At 43.5% G+C, this 24,863-nt stretch overlaps 1 long non-coding RNA gene and 1 other non-coding gene across 3 annotated transcripts; both read right to left on the minus strand.

The window, feature by feature from the left end:
* Positions 1–5,619: 5,619 nt before the first annotated feature.
* LOC125386841 lies at positions 5,620–5,738 on the minus strand. Its single transcript, XR_007227280.1, has one exon. It is a non-coding gene; the product is annotated as a 5S ribosomal RNA (ribosomal RNA).
* A 5,903-nt stretch (positions 5,739–11,641) lies between these two features.
* On the minus strand, positions 11,642–15,162 carry LOC125386649. Of its 2 annotated transcripts, XR_007226998.1 has the most exons (3): positions 14,738–15,145; positions 14,280–14,605; positions 11,642–14,181 (listed from the first exon to the last, which is right to left on the minus strand). It is a non-coding gene; the product is annotated as an uncharacterized LOC125386649 (long non-coding RNA). The 2 variants fall into 2 exon arrangements; XR_007226997.1 differs by having other exon boundaries at positions 11,642–14,605; positions 14,738–15,162.
* Positions 15,163–24,863: the final 9,701 nt, after the last annotated feature.

Raw genomic sequence — 24,863 nt, forward strand, 5'->3', positions numbered from 1 at the left:
TGTTTTGTGAGATGGGAACACTATTTTCTGAGTGTTTACTGTGGGTTTTCGAGTTGTTTATGTTTCCTTGTGTTGCCTGAGCATAGGATATTGATGGTGTGGTGAGTTTTGGGGGTCTTGGTTCTTGTATGGTTATCTCCTTGGGTCTCAGCTTTGGATACTTAGTATTATGTAGAGTTTATAGGCTGAGCATCCTTTGTAGTTCGCAGGATGCTCTCCCTGACAGTGGATGCACTTCGCGGGGGTTTCTGGGGATTTAGCGCATTGGTCAGTGGGGTGACTACCTGCTAATTTTACGCACCGGAAATTATGATTGCAGTATTTCTGCGTGTGGCCGTGCATTTGGCACTTTTTGCATTGTACTATCTCTTTCTTTGCAAGAGGTGGTTCCAACTTAACTATGGAGTTCATCAGCCGGTTGACGTTGTAGATTTCTTTGTTATTTTCTTTTTGTTTTATATCTATGAAAAATAGCGATAGTGGATTTTTTGTGACTCTATGTCTTATGTTGCTGATGTTGGTTACCTCATGGCCAAGCTTTTGAAGTTCGAACTTTAGATCGTCTAGGTCGACTGAGTGGTGGATATTGCGTAGCACTAATCGAAATGGTCTTTCTTGCTTGAGTTGGTATGTGTGGAAGTTGGCATTCAGAGTTTTTAACAGCTTCGTTAATTTTCTGTATGCGTCTGGGTTGGCCGGCAGGACTTTTACGCTGTTGTTGCTGATTTTCAATTTATATTCGTTCTTGTCGATTGCTTTTTGGATTGTCTTTGTCATTGATTGAATGTCAATGACATCATCGATGAAGATTGGCGGTGGAGGGGTTTTTTTGTGTAGGTTGTGTATTTACTTCTGTGGTTGTATCCATAGCGACTTCAGCCTCCAGTATCGCGAACCTGTTGTGGGTGGTCACTTGGCTGGCTGGCGGGTTGGTTTGCCTTTTGTTGACATTGGTCCTGCTAGCTTCGAGTTTGCGTTTTTTCGCAAGAGGATCGTTTGCAAAGAGAGGTGTATTGCCCCTTTGTCACGGGGGAGGAAAAGCGGCGTTGTTGTAACTAAGCTCCGTAGAATCGGTTTGGTATGATTGGGCCATCGTCGATCTAGCTAATTCAATATGAATAACTAGTCGTGAGGCTAGAACTTGTATCCGTTTATGTTCAGGTAGTTTTTGTCGGTGAAGTGGGTTTCCGATACGAGCATTACGTCGATTTGCTGGTGTTTTAGGAAGAGTTCTAGTTCAAATTTGTGTTGCGCTAGACCGTTGGCATTCCACAGAGCTATGCGTCTTGGTTTTATTTTGCGTCGGGGCGTATTAATTTATCCATGATGAGTGTTAGTAGCGATAGCAAATTATTTATTTGCTCTGATTGTTTCTCTATTAGATTTTCAAGCCTAGAGACGTTGTCTGTGTTAGGTGAGTTGGGGGTACTACTTTGAGGAAGGTCCCTGTGGCTATTTGGTATATTTTGAGTGCCTTGTACCGCTTGGGCATAGGAGGTTGAGGGAATGGTGAATTTGGTAGGACTGGGTGTTTGATTGGTTGAGGGGATTGGGGTAATAGTGAATTTCGGCGGGCTGGGTGTTTGGTAGGTTACCTCTTTTGCTCTGGGGTACTTGTTTGAGTACAGTGTTTTGTAGGCTGAGCAGCCTTTGTAGTTGGCAGGATGGTCACCTTGACAGTGGATGCACTTCGCTGGGGTTTCCGGTGATTTCCTGCACTGGTCGGTGGGGTGTGTTCCTGCACATTTGACGCAGCGGAAGGTATGGTTGCAGTATTTCTGCGTGTGCCCGTATCTTTGGCACCTTTTGCATTGCACTATCTCCTTTTTGGTTTGCGGTGGTTCGAGTTTTACGATGGCGTTCATTAGGCGGCTGATGTTGTAGATTTCCTTGTTGTTGGGTTTCTGTTTTAAATCCATGAAAGATAGGGATAGCGGGTCTTTTGTGACTCTATGCCTTATGTTGCTGACATTGGTGACTTCGTGGCCGAGTTTCGATAGTTCTATTTTTAGTTCGTCGATGTCTGCGGAGTGGTGGATGTTTCGTAGCACCACCCGAAAAGGTCTTTCTTCTTTGAGTTGGTAGGTGTGGAAATTGGCGTTCAGGGTCTTAAGTGTCTTGGTGAGCTTCCTCTAGGCTTCTGGATTCGTCGGCAGGATTTTTACTTGGTTGTTGGTTATCTTCAGGTTGTAGTCCTCCTTGGAGATATCTCTCTCTAAGGACTTGATCATTGTCTGGATGTCGATGACATCATTAACAAATATTGGTGGGGGAGGAGGGCTTCTCTGTGCGTGGTGGTTAGGTGGCGAGCCTGCGGTTTCCATGGCGTCGTTTGTGGATTCCAAAATTGCGAACCTGTTGTGGGTGTTAATTTGCGTTGATGGCTGTTCGTTCGAGTTTGTGTCTGATGGTTCGGTTTTGCGTTTTTTCGCCTTATTGGCGTCGTTGGCACGGGGGGATCTGCTGAATTTCTGCCACGGGGGGAGTAGCGCGGGGTAGTAATGGGTTTGCACAGGCGAGCCTGGTCGTGATTGTTGGGCCATCATCGAGCTAGCTATTTCAATATGAATAACTAGTCATGAGGCTATGCGGCAGGGATCGGGTTGGGGTTAGGTGCGTAGGCTTTTCTTCTCTCTGGCAGATAGGAAACACTTGGGAAGATAGGAGCACGTTGTGTTCACTTTCGACGGTTGGGTGACCCGTGTTACTTTCGAACTTCACTGGGCACTAGAGACACGTCTGCACGCTTCGGCACTCGACAGCGAACTCCTTAACGAAAAGTGTGAACAACGAATCCGCGTTCGTCATGCAAAAGGCACACCCACACCGAATTTTCTTCCGCCTGAACGCAAGAGCGACCAAGGAGTCAAAATTCTAACGCCTAACGTCTAACTCTGAACAGAACGCCAACGGAGCGTAATTCAAGTCGGTCCGCGACATTGCCAAACATTCGCTTATTCTATTTAGTATCATACCGTGCTACGTCCACTAAGAGACTGAATTCAATTGTAAGAGCCTTGCTCTATATTGTACACATCTATATTATTTGCGTGCGATAAAGTTGTTAATTGTTTATATCTATTCAATCGTGTAGACTAACTGTTGGAAATATACATTATTATAACTCCGTGACTCCCAGTGTTATACCGCAACAACTACCCCGATTATCCTAACCGAAATACGGGAATCGAACTATTCGTGGTGTCGATTATTCTAATCGTAACGGGAATTTACGACTGCCGTTGACGCGTATTCTAACGACCGCGTCTCCCCGCGATAGCTCGAATCTACAAAGGCAACACAAAGTAATTTTGCTTCATGATAATGCACCATCACATACAGCAAAACCGGTCAAGGAAACGATTGATGCGTTCAGTTGGGAAATACTTTCGCACGCGGCTTACTCACCAGACTTGGCTCCGTCCGATTACTATTTATTTGCATCGATGGGACACGCACTTTCTGACCAGCACTTCATTTCTTACAAAGATGTACGAAAATGGCTCGATGACTGGTTTGCCTCAAAATAGCGACAGTTTTTTTTGGCGTGGCATCCACCAATTGCCAGACAGGTGGGAAAAATGTATAGCTAGCGATGGGCAATACTTCGAATAAAATATTTTTAATCATTTTCATACAATAAACGTGTATTTTCTATACAAAAATTCCGGTTTCATATTTACATACATGGTAGGTGCGAAAATAATAGACCCCCTCCTCATTGAACTGCTAAACAACACAGCAGGGAAAGAAAACTACACCATTAAACAAACAAAAATAAATCAGGTGAAAGTGCAAACCAACACCCTAGACACATTCAGAAAAGTGACAAGATCACTAAAGGATAAAAAGAAAATAATTTTTGCGAACCCTATATCAAAAATAAAATATAAAAACTACAACGAGACAAAACCTACATACTATCCAAATTAAACAATATAAAATACAACTATTCTTACGACAAAAGAGAAGATTTAGAATTCCTAAAGTACCTACTATACAAAATAAAATCGCAAACGAAACAAGAATTTACAAACTCTATAAATCAATACTGGATAAACAAAATGAAAAATATCTCCAAAAACGACTCTGCCAGCATGTTCCCGCATATAAGTCAAATTTTCAGACCAAAACAACAAAACTCCATCCCGCCTCTCAAACTGCCCCCAGAAAAAGCCTCCCTCGTCCAAGAAGCAGGTATAGCGATACGCAACACCAACAAAGACACCGAGGATAACTTCATAATATCCAAAACAACGGAAAAAGTAGACATTATTGGCACCCACTTTTCCAAAACACCTACGCAAAACGATCACATGGGTCGAGAACAATTAAACAGAATTATCATCGCCAAAACAAACAAACTCAAAAATAAAATAGAACAAGACATAGCGCTAAATAAAATAGTCTGCTCATTCTCAAATGAAAACATCTCGGATAGCCCCAAACAATCAGAACCAGAAACAAACTACAAATTACAACCAACTAAAAATAATCTTCTCCAAACTAAGCAACAAAAAATCCTCCGGCTTCGATGGCATTACAAAAAAAGATAAATACGGCTCATCGCCTGCAAACCTACGACCTCTAAGCCTCCTTCTGCGCAAAAATAAGGTAATCCCAGAAAATCAATTCGGCATCCAGTACAAACACTCCACAATCCACGCAATAAATAAATTGACCTCGGACATCTGCTGAGCGTTAAACGCAAGGCAAGGAGTAGCCGCCTGTTTAATAGACCTTGAAAAAGCCTTCGACACAGTCTGGATCCCAGGTCTTATATACAAAATGATCAAGAAAAACTTCTCGCAATACTTAATTAAAATAGTCTGGAATATGATAACAAACAAAACATTCGTAATGACCGACGGCTCACACGCATTAAGCAAAGAATTCTCCATAGAAAATAGTCTACAACAAGGAATAGTAAATTCTCCGTTACTTTTCTGTATTTACAATAGCGACTTACTAAATCTATTTAATCTCAATACATCCACCCATAAACGCTTCATAGCCTTCGCAGATGACCTAATCATCTACGTAACAGGCCGCAAAACCAAAACAATGTGCAGTTTTCTAAGTAAGCAGGACTAATATTTGAAAAACAGAAAAGTCTAAAAATTATTTAAGTGGTCAATTATATTTTACGGTAATGATTTCACATATTGTTTATACAAAACATCAAATTAAAAGTATAAAAAGATATAGGTAAAATTAAAAACATTAAAGATGACCAATGATAAATGACACGACTTGAACGTGAAGTTAAAAATTCATAATGCATTTTAATATTTTTTTTTACAGTGTGGTATCGTTCGACTTCAACTTTATTTAGTCATAACTGATAGTTTAACTTTTTAATTAATTTCAAGACCACTAAATTGGTGTATTTTACTACATATTGCACTTTATAAAAGCAGAAGAAGAGTCGCAATTAATTGGGAACAATTCTAGGTAACTGGATAAGTAAACAATAACTGATAATAACAACAACAACAAAAAAGGGAATGCGTTGCTAGAGTCAAAAAGGGAGATCTCCCCGTTCGGTCACTCAGTGATGTTCTTCACAGAGGGAAGACCTGATGGTTTGGTTGGCTAAGTGTTAACAAAAGTAAAAAGAGCCAACACCACACGGAGTTCCCAAGCGGTCACCCATCTAAGTACTAACCGTGCCCAGCGCTGCTTGACTTTCGTGATCGGACGAGAACGAGTACTCTCAACGCGGTATGAGCGTTGGCTGAAGTAATCAGCTTTGTTATTTCATGTTATCCAATAGACAAAATATTTAAGAAAACATACATTTATTTATGAGGATAAATGGTATTTTTTTAGACGTGCATACAGATATATAACATTTTTCCTGGCTTCGTTTCCCAAACAATGGATTGTGAAGTTCCGTCATATAGGTACGCGTATACTTAAAAAGTAGCGAGTCAAGTTTTTTTTTATTTATTTATTAAAATTCACAATTTGTCCAATTTGGACATTTGGTGGAATTTTTTAACGGTTAAATTAGCATGTTGGTGACTACCCCCAGCGGGGTACCATCCTCGTGTTTCTTAGGTTATGTCCTTTATAAGGTCTGCTGGGTGCTTCCTTTTTAGTCTTCTGTCCATATTTATGATTTTGTATGTTTCCGCAGCTAGCCGGTTTATGTGTGTTGCTATTCTTGATTTGTATTTTTCTGAGTATATCTTCGTACCTCCGTATATACGGAGTATACCTCCGTATATCTTCGTTTCTGACGTACCAACGTCCGTTTACTATTGTTCTAAGGATTTTAGCCTGTATTACCTCTATTTTGTTTATATGGCTCATTGCTGCCGTCCCCCATAGTGGTATTCCGTGCGTCCAGATTGGTTTTATGATCGTTTTATATATTTTTAATTTGTTTTCTGTGCTTAGTTTGGATTTTCGGCTTGTTAGCCAATGCATTTGTCTCCTTGTTTTCTGTATTTTTTCTACTATTGATTTGATGTGTAGTTTCCAGGTGAGTTTTTGATCTAAGTGGAGTCCTAGGTATTTGACATGCTTTGTTTGCGTTATATGCGTGCCGTTCAATAGGATGTTTGGTGGTATCTTTTTCCGTAGCGTGAATGTAATAAGGTTGCATTTATTGGGGTTTGCTTTTATTTGTTTTTCTTGTAGCCAATTTTCTATTTTTATGATATGTTCTTGTAGTATTTTGACTGCCGTTTCTGGGTTAGTATGCCTGACTAGTATAGCTGTGTCGTCCGCGAATGTCAATACTGTGCTGTTGGTAGTTGTTGATATGTTCGCCGTGTATAATGTGTATAGTATTGGGCCTAGGACGCTTCCTTGTGGTACCCCGGCCTTGATGTCTTTAACTTGAGAATGTGTGTCCTTGATTTTTATTACGAAGGTTCTGCTGCTTAGGTAGGATTTTATTAAGTGGTGTATTTGCTCCGGGAATTGTTTCCTAATTGTTTGTAGTAGACTTTCATGGTTAATTTTATCGAATGCTTTCTCTATGTCTATAAAGAGGGCTGTGCAGTATTCCTTGTTTTCTAGTGCTACTATTATTTCGTTTATAAGCCTGTGCATTTGCTCTATCGTGGAGTGTTTGTTTCTGAAACCAAATTGGTGATCCGGTATTAGTTTTTTTGTCTCTATTATTGGTTTTATGCGGTCGTATATTATCTTTTCCAGTATTTTGGAAAATACTGGGAGCAGTGATATTGGTCTGTAAGATGCAGTTTGGTGCGAGTCTTTGCCTGGTTTATGTAACATTTTGATCTGTGCTAATTTCCATGGTTTGGGGAAGCATTGAATTCTTAGAATTGCACTGAATATTATTGTCATTAGTCTTATTCCTTTTGGCGGAAGGTTTTTCAAGATTTTACCATTGATTAGGTCGATTCCTGGCGCTTTGTTGTTTTTTGTTTTATCAATTATGTTTCTAATTTCTTGTGCCGATGTTTTAGGTATGGTGGTAACCTTGTCGGTTGTGGTAATAGTAGTTTGTGGATCCTCCTCCGTATGACCTTTGAGGTTGCTGTTGTTGATAATGTGTGGTGTGAATGTGTTGCAGAGGTGGTTGGAGAATTCTTCAGCTTGTTCTTCGTTGCTTCTTGCCCATGTGTTATCTGCTTTTCTGATTGCCGGGACGGGTATTATTGGCTTCCTTATTTTTTTCGTGGCTTTCCATAGTGAATAGTTGGTGTTCTCGTGTGTGGAGAGTGTCCCTATGAACTTTGCGAATTCGTTATCGTTGTGCTCCTTTATTTTGTTTTTTATTTCCTTTGCAAGTTTGTTTAAGTGTTTTTTGTTTTCTCGGGTTCTGTATTTTTGCCATTTTGCTTTTGCTTTTCTTTTTTCTTTGATTTTGTCGAGTATTTCTTGCGGGATTGTTATTGTTTGTCTGCTGGTTGGTTCGGGAATAGTGGTTGTCCTTGCTGCTTCCTGAATAGTTGCTGTCAATGTTGCTACTGCCTGTTCTATGTGTTCAGGAGTTTTTAACGGGATGTTGCAGTTTATTTTGCTTTCTATTATTTCCTTGAAAGTTTGCCATTTGGTGGTTTTATTGCATAGTGTTTCTGGTTTGCTATAGTGAATTGGTTTGTTTCTGTATTCAATTATTATGGGTGTATGATCGGAGCTGAGCTCGAGGTTGGGTGTTATTTTTAGTTTATTTGTGTTTAGTCCCCTTGTAACTGCAAAGTCCAGAAGATCTGGTTTTTTGTTCAGGTCAGTCGGCCAATGTGTCGGTGTTCCTGTGGATAATATATTCAGGTGATTATTTCTAATGTATTTTTCCAGTGTTCTGCCTCGAGGTGTAATGTTTCTTGACCCCCAAAGCGTGTGCTTTGAGTTGTAGTCTCCCGTTGCGATGTACTTGTCCCCTAGGTTCTGGAAGTATTCTTCCCACATTTGTGTTGTTATTTTGTGTCGCGGAGGCACATATACTGCTGACAACTGGAAGTAGTTGCTGCTAGTTTGAACTGTCACAGTGGTTGCTTGTAAATATTCTTTGTTAACTTGGCTGCGTAGATAATGTTTGGTATCGTTTCTGACTATCACTGCTGTCCATCCGTGAGCTTTTCCTGAGGGGTGTTTGGTATCATTTATGGTGTAGTATGATATTTTCAAATAGCTTTTTGTAGTGAAGTGTGTTTCTGAGACAAGTAGTATGTCTATATTATTATTGTATATGAATGTTTTAGTTTCTATGGCCCGTTGTTGTAGGCCGTTTGAGTTCCAGACTGCTATTTTTAGAGTGTCCGTTTTTATTTTTTGCTTAGCACGTTTGTAATTAGTTGTAGCATGACTGTGATTTGTTGGGTTTGCTGTTTGAGTACTGCGTTTTGTTCACTTATCATTCTGGTTAGCATTTCGGTGTTCTTTGTGGATTGTTTGAGCAGTTCTTTGATTTCTGCAGTGTCATTGTTACTATTGCTGTGGTATTGGTTGTGTGTATGTGTTGGTTGGCTGGTTACTTGAGCATAGCTTAGACCACCAATGGTGTTGGTGCTGATAGGTTTGGTGTTTATTGCTTGCTCTGTATTCGGTATTATTTCTGGTTTTGTGCTGTCCTGATGGGTTTGTGTGTTAGTGCTTGTCCTGCTTCGTAGGGGCGGGAACAGTTTACGTTGTAATTGTTTTCTTACTTCACATCCTTTATAACTGGCTGGGTGGTTTCCGTTACAGTTGAAGCATTTAACTTTTTCTATTTTTCCAGAATATGATGCCCACCTTATGTTCACGAGTTAAATGGAACAGCTGAGCGCTACAATAGAACAATCATGAATTCCGCTAGATGCTTATTACATAATTCAAAACTAAATATTAAATATTGGCCGGAAATAGTTATGTTGAGGTTATTCGTTATATAAAGAGAGAACGCGTGGATAAAGTGTAAAATACAAAATATATATTTGATTTAATAGTGAAATACAGAAATAAAATTTGAGCTGGTCCAGATCCGCACGCTAGCAATGGTACTTTACAACTGAAAACCCCGAAGCCAATGTCGCCTGTCTACTGTTTATGGTTTGCCTCCCTGCTATTCTTTTGTCTATATACTGTCGATGGCTTCAGCGCTTGAGAAAGCTAAAAAGACGAGATGTGGAGTTTTCCTAGAAGTGGCGACCACATCAACAAAAAGAAAATCCGGCGTTTACGAGGGCATTTAATACGATGTCCAATCTTTCTAAAACTTGATCTATCGAGCCGGCAATAGTTAGGTTGTCATCCATATAAACAACAACATATGAATAAGCGATGTCGCCTAGGGCATTGAGAATGGCCCTCTGAAAAACGGACGATGCATTTTTTTCAGTCCAAACGGCATCGTTATGTATTCATATTGTCCGTCGGGGGTAACGAACGCTGTGTACTCCGTCGAATTAGGATGAATGGGGATTTGGTGAAACCCGGTGGTCATGTCTAGGCTAATAAGGTATCTCGCCTGTTGCAGTCTTGCGATTTGATCCGGAGTAAGAGGCAGGGGATACCGATCCGCGACCGTATTTTTATTTAACTCTCGAAAGTCTACACAGAATCTATCTGAGCCGTCTTTCTTCTTCACGAGTAACATAGGGTTCGCGTACGATGAATTGCTAGGCCTTACAATGTTGGCTTTAATTAGTTCGCCTATAATCTCACGTACTATTCTTCGCTCTTCTTCACTAAGTCTGTAAGGGCTTCTCTGTACGGTGACGTTAGGATCAATTAACCGTATTTCCAACTTGCCCGTACTTACGCGAGTGCGTGGGAAACCCGTAATGAAAGAATCTTTGAATTTTTCGAAAACGGATATTAATCGACTTTTATCGTTACTAATTACATCAATGTCGATCATGTTAATATCGATCTCATCTTCCGTAGTTTTACTACAGGCATTAATTATCTTTGGTTTACTGATAACGAGGCTATTTTGCGTAATATGTACGTCAAAACCTTGGCTTAAAATCTCGCGACCAATCATGATATCATGTTTTAAATAGCTTATCGGTCAGGACGTGAAAAGTTATCTCCAATGCAAAACCGTTAATACATATAGTGGACAAAATCTGAGATGTACTCTTAACACATGTATTCCCTATTCTTCGCATTACTATTATATCGGTCGTTCTTTTGCCGGAAAATTTCGAGGCTGCGGATTCCTTAATCAATGAACATTCGGCTCCAGAATCGAAGTAAAATGGGAACGACTCACCCAGATGACTTAATCTATCAGTTGGGGCCTCCACCACACAGGAGTCAACCCGGCGCTCATCCTTGGAAGTACGGTTTCCTTTCCGCAACACTGGGCAATTAGGCGTGATATGCTGCTCCTCGTTACACTTGTAGCAGGACACCTTCGACGATGTGGCCGATCGGTTTTTCTCTGTACTTCTCCGCCTCCGATTTTGTCCTCTTTCGGCACTCGGGTGCTTTATATCCATAGTTACGACAGTGGTAGCACCTATTCCGGGAGTCAAAAGGCTTATATCTTTTAGCTTCAGGACCCGCTGAGGAGTTGTCTGACGAAGACGCCGGCCTCTTCTTCGCGTAGTAGAAAGCTCCCATTTCATTCAGGAATTGATCTTCAGTCTTGATATCGCTTGAAGTGCTATCCGTTCAATACGCTGGTCTAGTGAAGCCAATTGAAAAACGACGGAGGCGTTGATTACCTCAGCCAAAGTTAAATTTTCCCACTTCGCCTTCAGGAAGGAGCGGATACGAATGCCGAAAGCTCCCGTGGTTTCGTCCTTCAGTGGGGTTTTTCATTGGACATCTTCATTAGTACTGAGGTAGCTGTTTCTTTGCCACCAAAACGTGGAATAAAAATGACCTTAACTTTGACCAGGTAACATCTTGAGCAACAGGTACTTGCGAAAGCCATTGTGTTGCAGAACCTTCTAGAGCAGAAAATAACGCACTGCCCCGTAAAGGATTTTCTTCCAAGATCAGATTAACAACCGCGCAACATGCAGCTGGATCGGAACCCGCGATACCAGGATTAAAGCGCGGAAGCGATAAATTTTTAGTTTCCTCACTCGATTTTTGCACTAGCGTCTAAACTAACTCACGCAAGATGGCTATATGCTGTTGCATAGTTAACTGCCCTGATCCCACATCTGATGTCGGGTTGCAGTTAGGATTAGGGTTAGGGGTGTTCAATGAATCTTCACTGGAATTAGCCATCGATGCGGTAGAACAAAGGTACAGTTTATTAACACAAGTAGAGATATTACAGCGTTGGTAGTTAACCACAACGTCTAGGTACTCGCGACACTAATGACAATGGCCTCAGGTTCGATAACGAATCCGCGGTCAACGGGATGACGAACTTTACTCTTCGTTAGCGTCTAAGTTGTACTCGAGGTTAATGCATGGAGCAATCAGTACGTATAAGACGTACTGACGATACTGTATCCGAGGAAAGTAGGTGTGGGCGTGTCTGAGGACACGGATCTATCGGATTTGTTGATGTTAATTTTGGTTAAGGAAGTGAGGGCAGTAGACACAGTCTCCGATTGGATAATAAGACGGTTGGTGGACCAGGAAGGGTTTCAACCGCCCTCGTGAGAAAGTTGCCAACGGAATATACCAGAAGTGAGGAAAACCGACTTTCCGTAGTAAACAATAAACGTAAAAGGAAATCTAAGACAAGAGATACTCGCTTGGTCTGAGGGACCTTAACTATGAAAATTGCAAGACCCCTGGTGAGTACTTAAGACTATTGAGGGTACGCGTCAAGGATGTGCAGACATCTGGGTGCCATCCTGCCCGCGGTGTGTGGCCTGGTCTCTGATGTGAATTGATGTGAATTGACGGTGTCGTCGGCGTAGCACGCCAATGCCGAGTCCGGGGGAAGCACCGCGTCGTACGCGATGTTCCACAGCAACGGACCCAACACAGAATCCTGCAGGACCCCGCGCAGTACACCGCCCTACCTGCCATCCCCCCGCCGCGAACGGTGTAGACGATACTCCGGTCCCGGTGGAACGCCCGGACCACACGCCGCAGGTACGCGGGTACCCAATGAAACTCGAGGGCCCGACATATCTTGTTCCAGGGGATGCTGTTGAAAGCGTTGACCACGTTCAGCGACACGGCCAATGCCACGCAACCACGCTGTTCGACCCCCTCGACCAAGGAACGGACACGGGCGACAGCGTCGGCCGTAGACCGCCCCCTCCGAAAGCCAAACTAGCTGTCGTGCAGTCCGAGAACACTTCCAGACAAATGCGACTCGAGGCGGGCAGCTACCACTCTCTCCAGTAGCTTGCCAGCCTCGTCCAAAAGGCATACCGGCCGAAAGACGGAAGGCGAGTACGAAGACCGTCCCGGCTTCGGCAGCAGGACCATCCGTCCCTCCTTCCACAAGACGGGGAATTCGCCCCGAGACAGGCATCTGTCGAACAGACGTATTAATCTCAGGGCAAGACCCCGGCGACGTCCTTCCACAGGCGGGCTGGGACTCCGTCGGGACCCGGAGCTTTCCGCGCTCCGAGCCTCCCTACAGCCTAGGTCAATTCTTCCTCGCTAACCCTCGATTCCGGGCTCCAACTTCCGGCGGTTGACGCTCCTGCTCCTCCTCATCGGTGAACCTGCCATCTTCCTCGTTCGCCGCTCCCGGGAACAGAGTGCCGACAACCTCTTCCATGAACCGAAGGTCCATGCTCTCCGTTGCGGAAGGCGCCCATGGACGGAAATTGTTCAATACCATCTTGTAAGGGCGCCCCCAGGGACGGCGGGATCTGGTGAACCGGCGCCGAGCGCGGATTCACGCCTCGCGGAGACGAGCGATCTCCTCGGGTCACCAGTACACCAGGAGTTAAGTGTATTGGTTTCTGAAACAAAATGGTTTTGTCGTTTAGTCGGATTTTGTCATTGGATATTGAATAGTTATACTTCTCTAAACATGGTAGCCCAATGATTCCGTCTTCGATAATAGGGAAGTTGTCCGATACTATGTGAAAGATGTGATCCTGTCCAAAAATTCGTTTCGTTACGTATTCGTTCGTTTCGTATTTGTCTCGTCCCATAGAAAATTTTTGTTTAGGTCCTGGATACTGGCGTGTTAGGCTATCTATATATGCCTTATCAATAGGGGATCGTATGCCGGGCCACGTGGCCCAGCCATGCCGATGTTATATCGACTTCGTAGAATATGCTTAAAGACTTACGAATTAATAAATTTCTCAACTACGATGTGTGCAACCAAAAGTGCAACGATTGTGCTAACATTAGCTTTGGCATATATTCAGTCAAACAAATAGGCTAGGCGAGCTGTGAAAAGTCGAGGTTAGGTTTCTAAAAAAGTCTATAGAGTTCTTAATACAATGTGGTTATAATTTTGACCAGCAATAGTGGCGACGGTCCTTTAGAACTAAGAAGGAGTAGGAAAGGGTTAATACCAACGTAGAAAGATATTGTGATAGTATACTTTGCTATGTCCGGTGTTCGTAACTCTCTATAGGGACAAATAGGTTTAAAACAAAATTATAAATCAAAGGTGGATGTTATAGGTTCTTTATTAAATATGAGATGGTAATCCATGCAATGAGTTTAACTTGTGTCGCATTTAAGAAAGTGATTATGCGAAAAGCAGGGTAGACGCAGGGTGTGGCCATTACCGTCACAGAAGGTAGAGTGGTATTAAGTTAAATTAAGTTAGGCAAATATTATGTGTGAGAGCAGAGTGGTTGATTGTTGTGTTAAATCCTCCACCTGGAAGAAAAAGTATTAGTGATAGTTGTATGTATGTGATTTGTGTATGTGATAAGCCCGAAACAACAAGTTATTAGTGTAATAATTATCTTGTATACTAGCTGTCGGAGCAGGATACGTTCTCTTCATTATAAGTAAAAGCAACTAGTGTCTGAATGTGTTCACGAGCCCTTTGGGTGTAATACAATCAAATGAGGAGACTCTCCATGGGAAAGGGAAAAGTCTGGGATACATAGAAGCGTGTGGTCATATGACGCAACTCAAGGGGAGGAAACATCTGTAGAACTGATCTTGGATAGAACGCCAGATTAATTATAGCACTATAATTATAGTCAATAAACTAAATTCTAGTGCCTTTCTCCTGGCACAAGCGCTCTTGATTGTGTCGTAGCAGGATAGCTTATAAAAATTGCTCGTCGCAAACCTAAAACGAGGAAAAGTTCATAATTGATATATGACAATCTGGATATCTAACATCTGAATTCGATGCCACTTTTGGACATAATTGTTCTTATGATGAGAAGGCAATAGTCCATAATAAGCAAATATTACTTACTAAGGTTTTGTGCCTATAAGGCAAGCTGTCACACGGTTGAGGTTATGCAGTAACCAGGGGCATCGTGCTCATTTTTTCAAATCAATAAAGGCCGATGAACAAACTTATCAACTAGCTGTAGTGCAAGTTAAGATTCTCCTCGACGAATAGTGATAGTGACTTTGCGAGGTAAATATTTACCCTCCGCGGACAGCGCATCGTCAGCGGGCATGAATCGGTGGGTTTTTCTAACCGAGGCGAAGAAGGAGAGCACAGGTCACGGTGAATTTTTACAAATATCCGGATATTACTGTGAATATTTTATTATTTTTTAAAAAACTCGTAAACCGTAACTGCGATGTGAAACGTGCGGTGATCACCGGGCGCCGCCATTACGCCAGTGACGCGCCGCCATTACACTCGTGGCACGTGGCGGGCCGACCGAAGCATAGAGCACACGGTCGCAAGATCGACGACTCGTATCGATGCGGATATCAATGAGTCACGGAGTGCACGATGCATAGAGTCGAACTCGATGGCAAAACCGATGCAATAATGGAGAATATAAACACTTAATTTAAATGTAAATTAAGTAGCTAATATCGAACGTAGATGAAAGAAAGTAGATCTGCACACACATAATCGACACGCGCACGGATAAAAAAAAAATATAAATTAAAGTTATAAAGTTAGGACTTGATTCGTAAAAGGATAATTCCAAATAAAAGTTAGATTTAATTATACCAACAAATTGTTAATAACAATTAGTAAGATTGATCGTAAGATAATAATTACGAGTTAAAGTTAGAATAATTATAACTAAACAATTACTAAGACCAAAGTTAGATTTAAACCAATAAGTAATTGTTAGCAGTACTACGAGTAAAGTTAGAACTGATAATAACCGTCTAATTAGTAAAACTGAAAGTGAGAATGATAAAAATAAAATTAAGGTTATAAAGTTAGATTCGTTAAAATAAATTACGAATTGCTAGTATTATAGTTAGTACCTAATTATTGAGACCAACTAGAATTAAAATTAACTATAAGTATTCGATTGGCGATTTCACGACGACACTGGCAAGTTTATTTGGATACGAATTGTATACATTCGGAAGGATATAGTGTGATTATACGACGACCGGCTACGTCAACGGACATTTCCCTTTTGTACAAAAAACAATATGGATAAGTTAAATAAGGTATATAAACTTACTTACGGCTCAGGGGGTTTCGGAGTCTCCAGGCCCCGTCGGTGATTCGAGTAGCGTCCCAGGCATTTGTCCGACATTTCGGCCGGTGTGTCTAGCTCCGAGGTGCTGGCTGCTTCGTCCCTCGTTGCCATCGGCTGGCTCCTGGCCAGGCTTCTCGTTGTCTTGCACGCGCCCTCCTCCACTGGGGACTTTCTCATATATCTGGTGATCTTGTCACCTTTCAAGATTTTTTCCTTGGCGATTCGGGTCGCCTTTTCGGTGGGTGGTGTCTTTTCCTTGAATGCCTGCATTGGCATCTCGACATCCTCGATGGTTCTCGCGATGTCTTCATCAAATTCGAGGTATCTTCTTGTGGTTTTCTTGCACATCTTTTCCTCTGTGGCAACTGCGGGTGTTTCTTGGTCCCCGGTCGTATTTACCGAACGAGGGGTGACCCTGGAATCGACCTTCCCCTCGCCGTTCGTCCAGTCGCTAGGTGACCATCGGGTCGAGCCTGGGACGCTACTCGAATCACCGACGGAACCTGGTGGCTCCGAAACCCCCTGAGCCGTAAGTAAGTTTATTTACCTTATTTAACTTATCCATATTGTTTTTTTTATATAAAAGGGAAATGTCCGTTGACGTAGCCGGTCGTCGTATAATCACACTGTATCCTTCCGAATGTATACAATTCGTATCCAAATAAACTTGCCAGTGTCGTCGTAAAATCGCCAATCGAATACTTATAGTTAATTTTAATTCTAATTGGTCTCTAATTAGGTACCCGCCAGTTGGAGGTGTCTGCTTGTGGCGTTTTCAGAGTTGATATTGTTTCCTCCCTTCTGAGTTTCCCTGTGACTGTTCTATATGCGATGCCCCAAGATTCCCTGTTATCTTCTTTGGTAAAGAAATCCTGCCAACTTTGGACTTTTGTTCTTGATATCATCCGCTGATACTCCTTTCGGGTTTCCCTGTACCGCAGCTTCTCTTGTTCCCTCGTTGCGAGGTCCTTGACCCCTTGGTATCTTCTTCTCGCCTGGTAGGTGCTCCTTTTTGCTCTGGTGAGTTCGGGCGTCCACCAGGGTACTGACCTGTAGTGCCACTTCTTCTTTTGAATGGCGGCATCGCAGGCTCTTATCAAGGTTACCTGGAGGTGCCCGGCCATTCGCTCGACGTCCTCAGCCCGCTGGAGGGTTATTTCTTTGAGTGTCTCTGTTCCCTCCATGACAGCTCTCTGAAATTCCTCCCAGCTGGCCTTCTACGTATTGTATCTTCTTTCCTGAAGCTGCGGCATGGTAGTTCTCTTCCCGAAATCGAGGAGCGTCTGCAGTATGCTATGGTATGGTATTTTCCCTTCGAAGCTGTATAATTCTTGTATTAACAGGATATCGTCACCATCAGCATCCATCCTGATGCTGATCTCGTAGGGAACTGTTTTGGATCGCTGAATGTTATGCTGCAGGATCCATATTCCCCCTTTTCTCCCATGTCCTCTTCTGTCTCTGTTTCCTGTTTCACTCATACTGTGTGCGTGAAACAAGTACTTCCAGTGCTTTCTTATACTTCGGGCAGTTCACGCTGGAGGCTGCGTGATCGCCCTTCTTCCCTGCCTTCCTGCAGTTTACGCAGCTGGCGTCTTTGTTTTTGCTTGTGCACTCTTTCGTGCTATGCCCGCTTGCTGCGCAGTGTGCGCAGATTTCGTAGTCGACGCGGCAGTATTTTGCCACGTGCCCATAGCCTTGGCATTTGTAGCATCGGCTGGTAGCGATATAGTCCCTCGCCTTGCATGCGTGCCATGCTATAAGTACTTTCCCAGTTAGGAGCTTTCCCTTCCCGGGGGGGGGGGGGGGTACTTTCATTAACCAGTTGGTTTCCTCGGCATCCTTGCGACCCGTCCTGAAGCAGAACTTGATGGCCGCAATGTCTTCTTCGTTGAGCCTGTCTTGATTATGTTTCCTCATGCAGACCAGTATCTCCTTTTCCGGGATTGCCCTCGGGACGTCGTAGGCAATTATCCGGGGGAGTCTCCTCTGTGACGTGCTGGCTTTTAGGCCGGCCTCTTTCAGTTTTGTATTCTCCGTGAAGGCCTTTATGCCCCCCCGGTTCGCCGTTTCCACAACTAGGCCGTTACCGCCGATCTTTCTTACTGCGGTAACTTGTATCCCCTTCTTGCGCGGGTTTACCAGCGCGAAGTCCGCTTCCTTCGCTTCTTCGCTGGTTTTTATCTCTCCCTCTTTGTCCTCGGGGCGGATTATAATGACGTTTCTCGGCGGCTTTACCACCAACTGTCCGATCTTCGTGTTGATCACTCGAACCTTTTCCGCGTACGTGGGCTGCTTCGGTTCGGCCTTCGCGGTTTTCTTGACGGCTGTTTCCAGCCGCTTGCTGACTTGCTGTGACTTGTTCACTGCGCTTAGTATTTGTTTGTCCTTGACCGAGCCTGTGCATTGCTCCAGTTTGCCGGTCAGGTAGCTGTTGTGGAGCAGGAGTTCCTCAACGATTCCTCTCATGTCTTTGAAGTACCGCATAATAGTTGCGGTCTGTTCCGTGTTGACCTTTTTACTGGGGTCAAGGCAGAAGGCTAGTACCTTCTTTTCAATGTCCCCGGCTTGCACTCTTATGTCTGATATCGACCGAGTTGTATCACGTGCCGGTCGGGTTTCCTCCTTGGATTCTTTCTCTTTCTCCTCCTCCTCCGCCCTTTTCCTCTTCTTCATTTCTGGGCTTTTACTCCGCGGTGAACCTTCTGGCTTTTATGTCCTGAGTGGCTGCAGGACTACCCTTGCCTTCGTGGTGGGTGGCGTCTGTCCTCTTGACGTCATTTTGACTATTAGCGGCGATCCACCAGCGGCGTATTGCTTCTTCCACGCAGACATTTCCCCCTCCTTAGCTTCGCTTTGCTCCGCTAAAGCGTAAGGCTCTGGTGGGGCTTTTAAGTTGAATGATGCCCGCATCTTCGTTCCGATTCGAGGAGCTCAGTGGCGCTGTGAAACGGCTGAAGAAGGGGAAATGTCCAGACCCCGACCTGATCGAGGTAGAAACAATCCAACGGGCCTGGGGTGGAATACACCAGGAGCTCCTAAGACTCATGAACGGCTGCCTCGCCTGCGGGATCTTCCCTAAACGGTGAAAGATTGGAAATGTTATCACCATCCTCAAAGGACCGGATCGGGACAGAAGCGACCCCAAGTCCTATAGGCCAATCTGCCTGCTCTCCATGATAGGCAAATTGCTGGAAAGGCTAATGATCACCAGGATGGGGCCCATCCTCTATGACCGCGCGTTATCCTCGAATAGACAATACGGATTTCGCCCCGGGAGATCGAGGGTGGATGCGATCACCAAGTTCCGGGAGAAAGTCGAGCAAATGAGCGATAAGAAATACGTCGTCGCAATCACGCTCGACATATCAGGAGCTTTCGATAACGTTTGGTGGACGAACATACTGCACGAACTGGAAAGAAGAGGCTGCCCCGACAACCTGTACTGGCTGACAAGGAGCTACTTCTCGGACAGAACTGTGCAGATCGTTGGGAAAAACGAATAGTGTGTAAGCCCATTACGAAAGGATACCCGCAGGGATCGGTACTGTGTCCAAGCTTCTGGAACCTTGTACCAGGTATGTAAATATGAATACGGAATTTTTGTATAGAAAATACACGTTTATTGTATGGAAATGATTAAAAATATTTTATTCGAAGTATTGCCCATCGCTAGCTATACATTTTTCCCACCTGTCTGGCAATTGGTGGATGCCACGCCAAAAAATACTGTCGCTATTTTGAGGCAAACCAGTCATCGAGCCATTTTCGTACATCTTTGTAAGAAATGAAGTGCTGGTCAGAAAGTGCGTGTCCCATCGATGCAAATAAATGGTAATCGGACGGAGCCAAGTCTGGTGAGTAAGCCGCGTGTGAAAGTATTTCCCAACTGAACGCTTCGACCGTTTCCTTGACCGGTTTTGCTGTATGTGATGGTGCAATATCATGAAGAAAAATTACATTGTGTTGCCTTTTTTGATATTCTGGTCGTCTTTCACGCAAAGCTTGATTCAAATCGATCATTTGTTGTCAGTAGCGCTCAATATTAACGGTTTCGCCAGGTTTTAACAGCTCATAATAGATTACACCCTTCTAATCCCACCAAACACGTTCTTCGTTTCTCACGGCAAAATTGCCACTTCTGAATTTTTTAAACCACTCAAAGCACTGTGATTTACCAAGAGCATGCTCACCGTAAGCTTCGACAAGCATTCGATGCGATTCTGCAGCAGTTTTCTTCAAATGGTAACAGAAAATCAATGCTGTCCGCAAATCGTAGTTTCCAGGCACAAAATTCGACATGTTCAACGCTATTACAAACTATGCTGTTGTATGAAACTTGTATTGTTCTGAGTCGAAAATGTTTGTGAGATGTCAACAAAGACTTTTGGCATCAATGACGCAGTTCAGTGATAACTACATTATCAGCTAGGGCCAACTATAGGCAAATTCCGGTTTCATACTTACAGACCTGATATTCGATGACCTGCTTGCCGAGCTAACGGAAAGCGAGACAGAGTGCGAACCTATCGCGTACGCGGACGACATAATGATGCTGGTCGCCGGTAACGCGAGGAGCGAGCTTCAGGAAAAAGGGCAGGAGGTAGTTACCCGAATCTCTGCCTGGTGCACCAGGAAGAAATTAGCGTTATCGGCACGGAGGACCGAGATGCTGCTTGTCAAAGGCAAACTGGACGCGGAGAGACCACCAATCATTAAGATCAGCAGCAGTAATGTAAGGATGGAACAAGCGATCAAATACCTGGGAGTGCATCTCGAAGGAGGCCTAAAAATCTACAGGCACGTACAAGAAATAACCGGTAAGTGCCAAAAACTTTTCAGCAGCCTCGCGAGAGTGGCCAAGGCAAAATGGGGACACGGACACGCGGCCATGCGTACCCTGTATAAAGTGCTGTACGAGCCGATCGATAACCACATACGCCGCAGCCGGTTGGAGTGATCTGCTGAAGGGGAAAGCGAGGAGTAAGTTGATAAGGTTACAGAGGATGGCGCTTCTCCAAGTTACCAAGGCCTATAGAACAACGTCAACCGAGGCACTACAGGTCATCACTGGACTCATACCCATCGACCTCCTAGTTGAAACCAGGGCGAGACTCCACAACAAGAAAAAAGGACGCGACGAAGTGCGCGGCGAAAGAACCATCGTCGGAGAGGCGATAGAGAAGTGGCAAGAACGCTGGCGAACAACATCGAAGGGCAGGACGACCTTCGAGTACTTCGACAGTGTCAAGGACAGACATGAGAACCGCTGGGTAAGACCCGACCACTACACGACACAGTTCATTAGCGGCCACGGGGACTTCAACAGCAAACTCAAGTCATTCAGTCTCAGAGAAGTGGACACATGCAAATGCGGCAGAACAGAAACCCTCATCACATCCTAGGGGACTGTCCAATCTTCAACGAAGAAAGGCAAGAATTCCGGAACGCAATAGGAGAACTCGATCTGCGCTGGCCGGAAGAAAAGTGGGATTTCGTAACAAAGGACGTATACCCCCACTTCCGTCAGTTCACAAGGAAAGTACTCCAAGCAAAGGAATAGAAGAGAAGGAGAGCCCTACGAGAGATGGGAGGCGCATCGCAGCTAGGACGACCCCCAGAAAGAAGATCGACACAACTGGAGGAGCAAACAGGCCGGCCTCCAAGTCGAAGTCCAAGGCTGGCTCGGCGGGTGCCCGAACAAAGAAGGGAAGAAGAAGAAGAAAGCAACGCAGAGGGACCCACCACAATGACGGCACCTGAAAGCGGAGAGACTAATATCAACAACAACAGCAAAGGCAACAGCAACAGCAACAACGACAACCACAATAACAACGAAGAAGAAGACGGCAATACCCAATAGAAGAGGAGAGGGATTAAGAAGAAGAAGAAAACAGCGAAGAGGAAGAAAACCTGCAAAACAACTCAGGACCCAAGACAGGACAATACACAAAAGTACTGGGAACGGAGATGAGAATTAAGAAGAAGAGGAGAGGACAACCAGTACGAGTCGGAGAGGCGACCTGTGACCGTCAGTGCAGGCGGTACTCATGCAAATGAGTGCAGAGACGGTGCAGGGACAATTGGTTGCAAAGCCAACCTGCTGGGATCGAATTACATGCTGGCAGTTCCGGCCTATTCGTGGCCCCCGCTGGTAACGGTGCTGTGCGATGCGTGCATCGCTCGGCGCCGGCTAAGCGAGCTGCCACCCGAAAGGGTAGGTTCAATGTGTCCAATGACCCGAAAGGAGAGAGCAGGGTTTTTCCAAGTCGCGCGCCGACCACCTATGCGCGCCGTTCCCCGGGCATTGGACGTCAGAAAGTAGGATGTAATTAACATCTGATTGCGAAGCCAGTATGAGTGCTATACTCCAGGAATGGCGTGGTCGGCCCAAATGGTTGAGCCCTAACCGCTCAAACTACTTGTCCCTTCAGTGGCGTTGTCGATGGTGATAGGCATTTGGGTTTGTCTGTTTGCATGGGCTGCGCTTGTGATGTTGTCTTTTTCATCAGTTCGAGGGGAGGGGGGTGATTGTCCGTACGTCATTGCTCATGTTTCTGGTTTCCGGTGTTGTATCCAGGGACGTAGGTTGTCTGTTTGGTTTGTTTCTTAACATTTTATTTTCTTTTTTTATGCTTTCCACAATCGTATTTTTAGTTTCTGTTTTTTTCGTTAATATTGATTTTGGATGGCCCTGCAGTTGCGATAAGCTGGGTTCTTGTGATTGTAGGACTTCAAATCTATTTTTTGTTGGTATTACCGTTGGCTGGGAGCTTCTTTTTTGCTTCATGTTTTCGTTTTTTTCACAGTACGCTTCTTGTGTATCGGTTTCTTCTTCGTTTATACTTTCTTGGCTGTTGTACTTTTTATTCCTGCTTACCAGATTTGGTGGCGGGTTGAGTTTCCGCGTCTTTTGTGCGGCAGGTCTTATGCTACTGCTACTGTCTTTGGTTGTCTTTTGATTTTGTATCTTCCTCTTAACCCCCTGTTTTGTTGGGTTTATGGCGGGTTCCGCCTCCTTGATTTCAATTTCATTCTCTTTCTCTTCTATTTTTTTGTTTTTGCTTTTACCGAGGGTAATACGAGCACTATTTTACACTGTTTTACTTCACACTGTTATTCTTCGATGAGATCTCGTGGTGGTCTACCTTCAACAGTACATCCAACTGATTCACATGTACCTAGTATTTCTTTAACAGTACCACTAAGGTTCTTTGCCGTAGATCTCGGTCTCATCGACCGAGCAATGAAAACGATATCATCAAATGATAGATTCTCATTATGTCTTATATTCTTCTGCCTTTTTCGGTCCCTGGGTGGCTCCTTCAAAGCCTTAATAATTATCGATGCAGCAGAGGGAACCAGAGGGGGGGTCACGTCCCGCGACTCGCACGTTCCGTAGCGCGAAAGAAAAATCGATAATTTCTTCAAATCAAGTCTATTTGAAACCATGTTTACAGTATTTGAAGTGAAAGACGGTTAAAGCCGCTAAAAGCTGTATCTAGCGAAAACTTATCTAACCATGTTTCTATAACGATATTAAGACAACTTAAATTGTGAACAAAGTCGGTAGTTGAACAAACGTTGAGGGACTTCCGAAACATTTTCAAAAGAAAGACGACGATGTTTTTTTAACTTCGACGGATATAAATGTAGCGACTCAGAGAAGTCATGATGAGAATATTTCCGTGCGTTAATCGAATGAGAATATTTTCCGTTCGTTAATCGAGTGAGATTCTTTACCGTTTGTCTATTGAGCATATTAATTAATTACCGTTTGTCAACCGATTAATTACCATTGTCTATCAAAGAGTTAGTTGTCGTTTTGTCTATCGAGGAGTTAATTATTATTTTGTCTATCGAATAGTTAGTTATTATTTTGTTAACCGAAGAATCATCATTTTGTCAACCGAAGAATTTTGTATCCGTCAGTCTGTTAGTCAATTTTCAATATCGAAATCAAGTAAGATTTGAATAAATCATTACATATTGTTAATTTACTTTTAAACAACTTTAATCCTCTCCCATGCCAGTATTCTCGCACATAGCAGGTTAGCCGAAAGTGGAGCTTATTGCCAGTTGCATTAAACGTCAGTTAACGCTACCTTCTCGTCGGCAACTAAATAGAACGTAACAAATATTTTTTGGTGACAACGGTGGGATACGCTCCACAGAGGATTAAATTTCTTACGAGTATTGACAAAATATAAACAGAAAACATGTCGACCGCATGAAACTCACGGTATGAGGACGCGCTCCTGACATTGTTAGAAAATTTGAACGCGTTGGATGAAAAATTTCGCGTAATAACCGACCTCGACCTAGCACTTGGTAAATTAGAGGAAAAAATGGGTATGAGTAGGGTAACAAAGGAAATTAAGATACCTGTATCATCGTCGATAACATCGCGAGAGACAAAACCGGGAATAAAGAAAAGTAAGTCGAACGATGACATTGATTCTAATGCAAATTTAAGCCCAACATTATCTAATGATGAGTTGCAAGCATTGAAAAACGATAAAGAACTTAGGAGAAAGAAGATAAAGACTTCGAGTGTATCTACAAATGCTAGCTGCCCAACGCCCTCTGAACTTAATCTAGATGTCAGGAAAAGAGCAAGAGAAGCAATAACCTAGGAAGAAAAATGCATAGATGAATACTTAGATAGAAGTCTAAGTCAAAAGAGGGATACTGATCATTTGAAACAATCAAAGGTTTCTGATACAAGGAAGTTAGAAGATTCAAGCTCATTCCAAATGAATTCCCAATACAAACACTATTCCGCTGCTATGATAAAGGATAATCTTACTGTAAATAAGAAGAGGACGCACGACACCACAGACAGGATCATGAGTGAGAAATCATCCGAGTTCTCAACCAATACCAAACTAATACCAAGTTCTCAACTAATAC

The sequence above is a fragment of the Bombus terrestris genome, chromosome 17 (genome assembly GCF_910591885.1).
Source record: "Bombus terrestris chromosome 17, iyBomTerr1.2, whole genome shotgun sequence".
In the NCBI taxonomy this organism is placed as follows: Eukaryota; Metazoa; Arthropoda; class Insecta; order Hymenoptera; family Apidae; genus Bombus; species Bombus terrestris.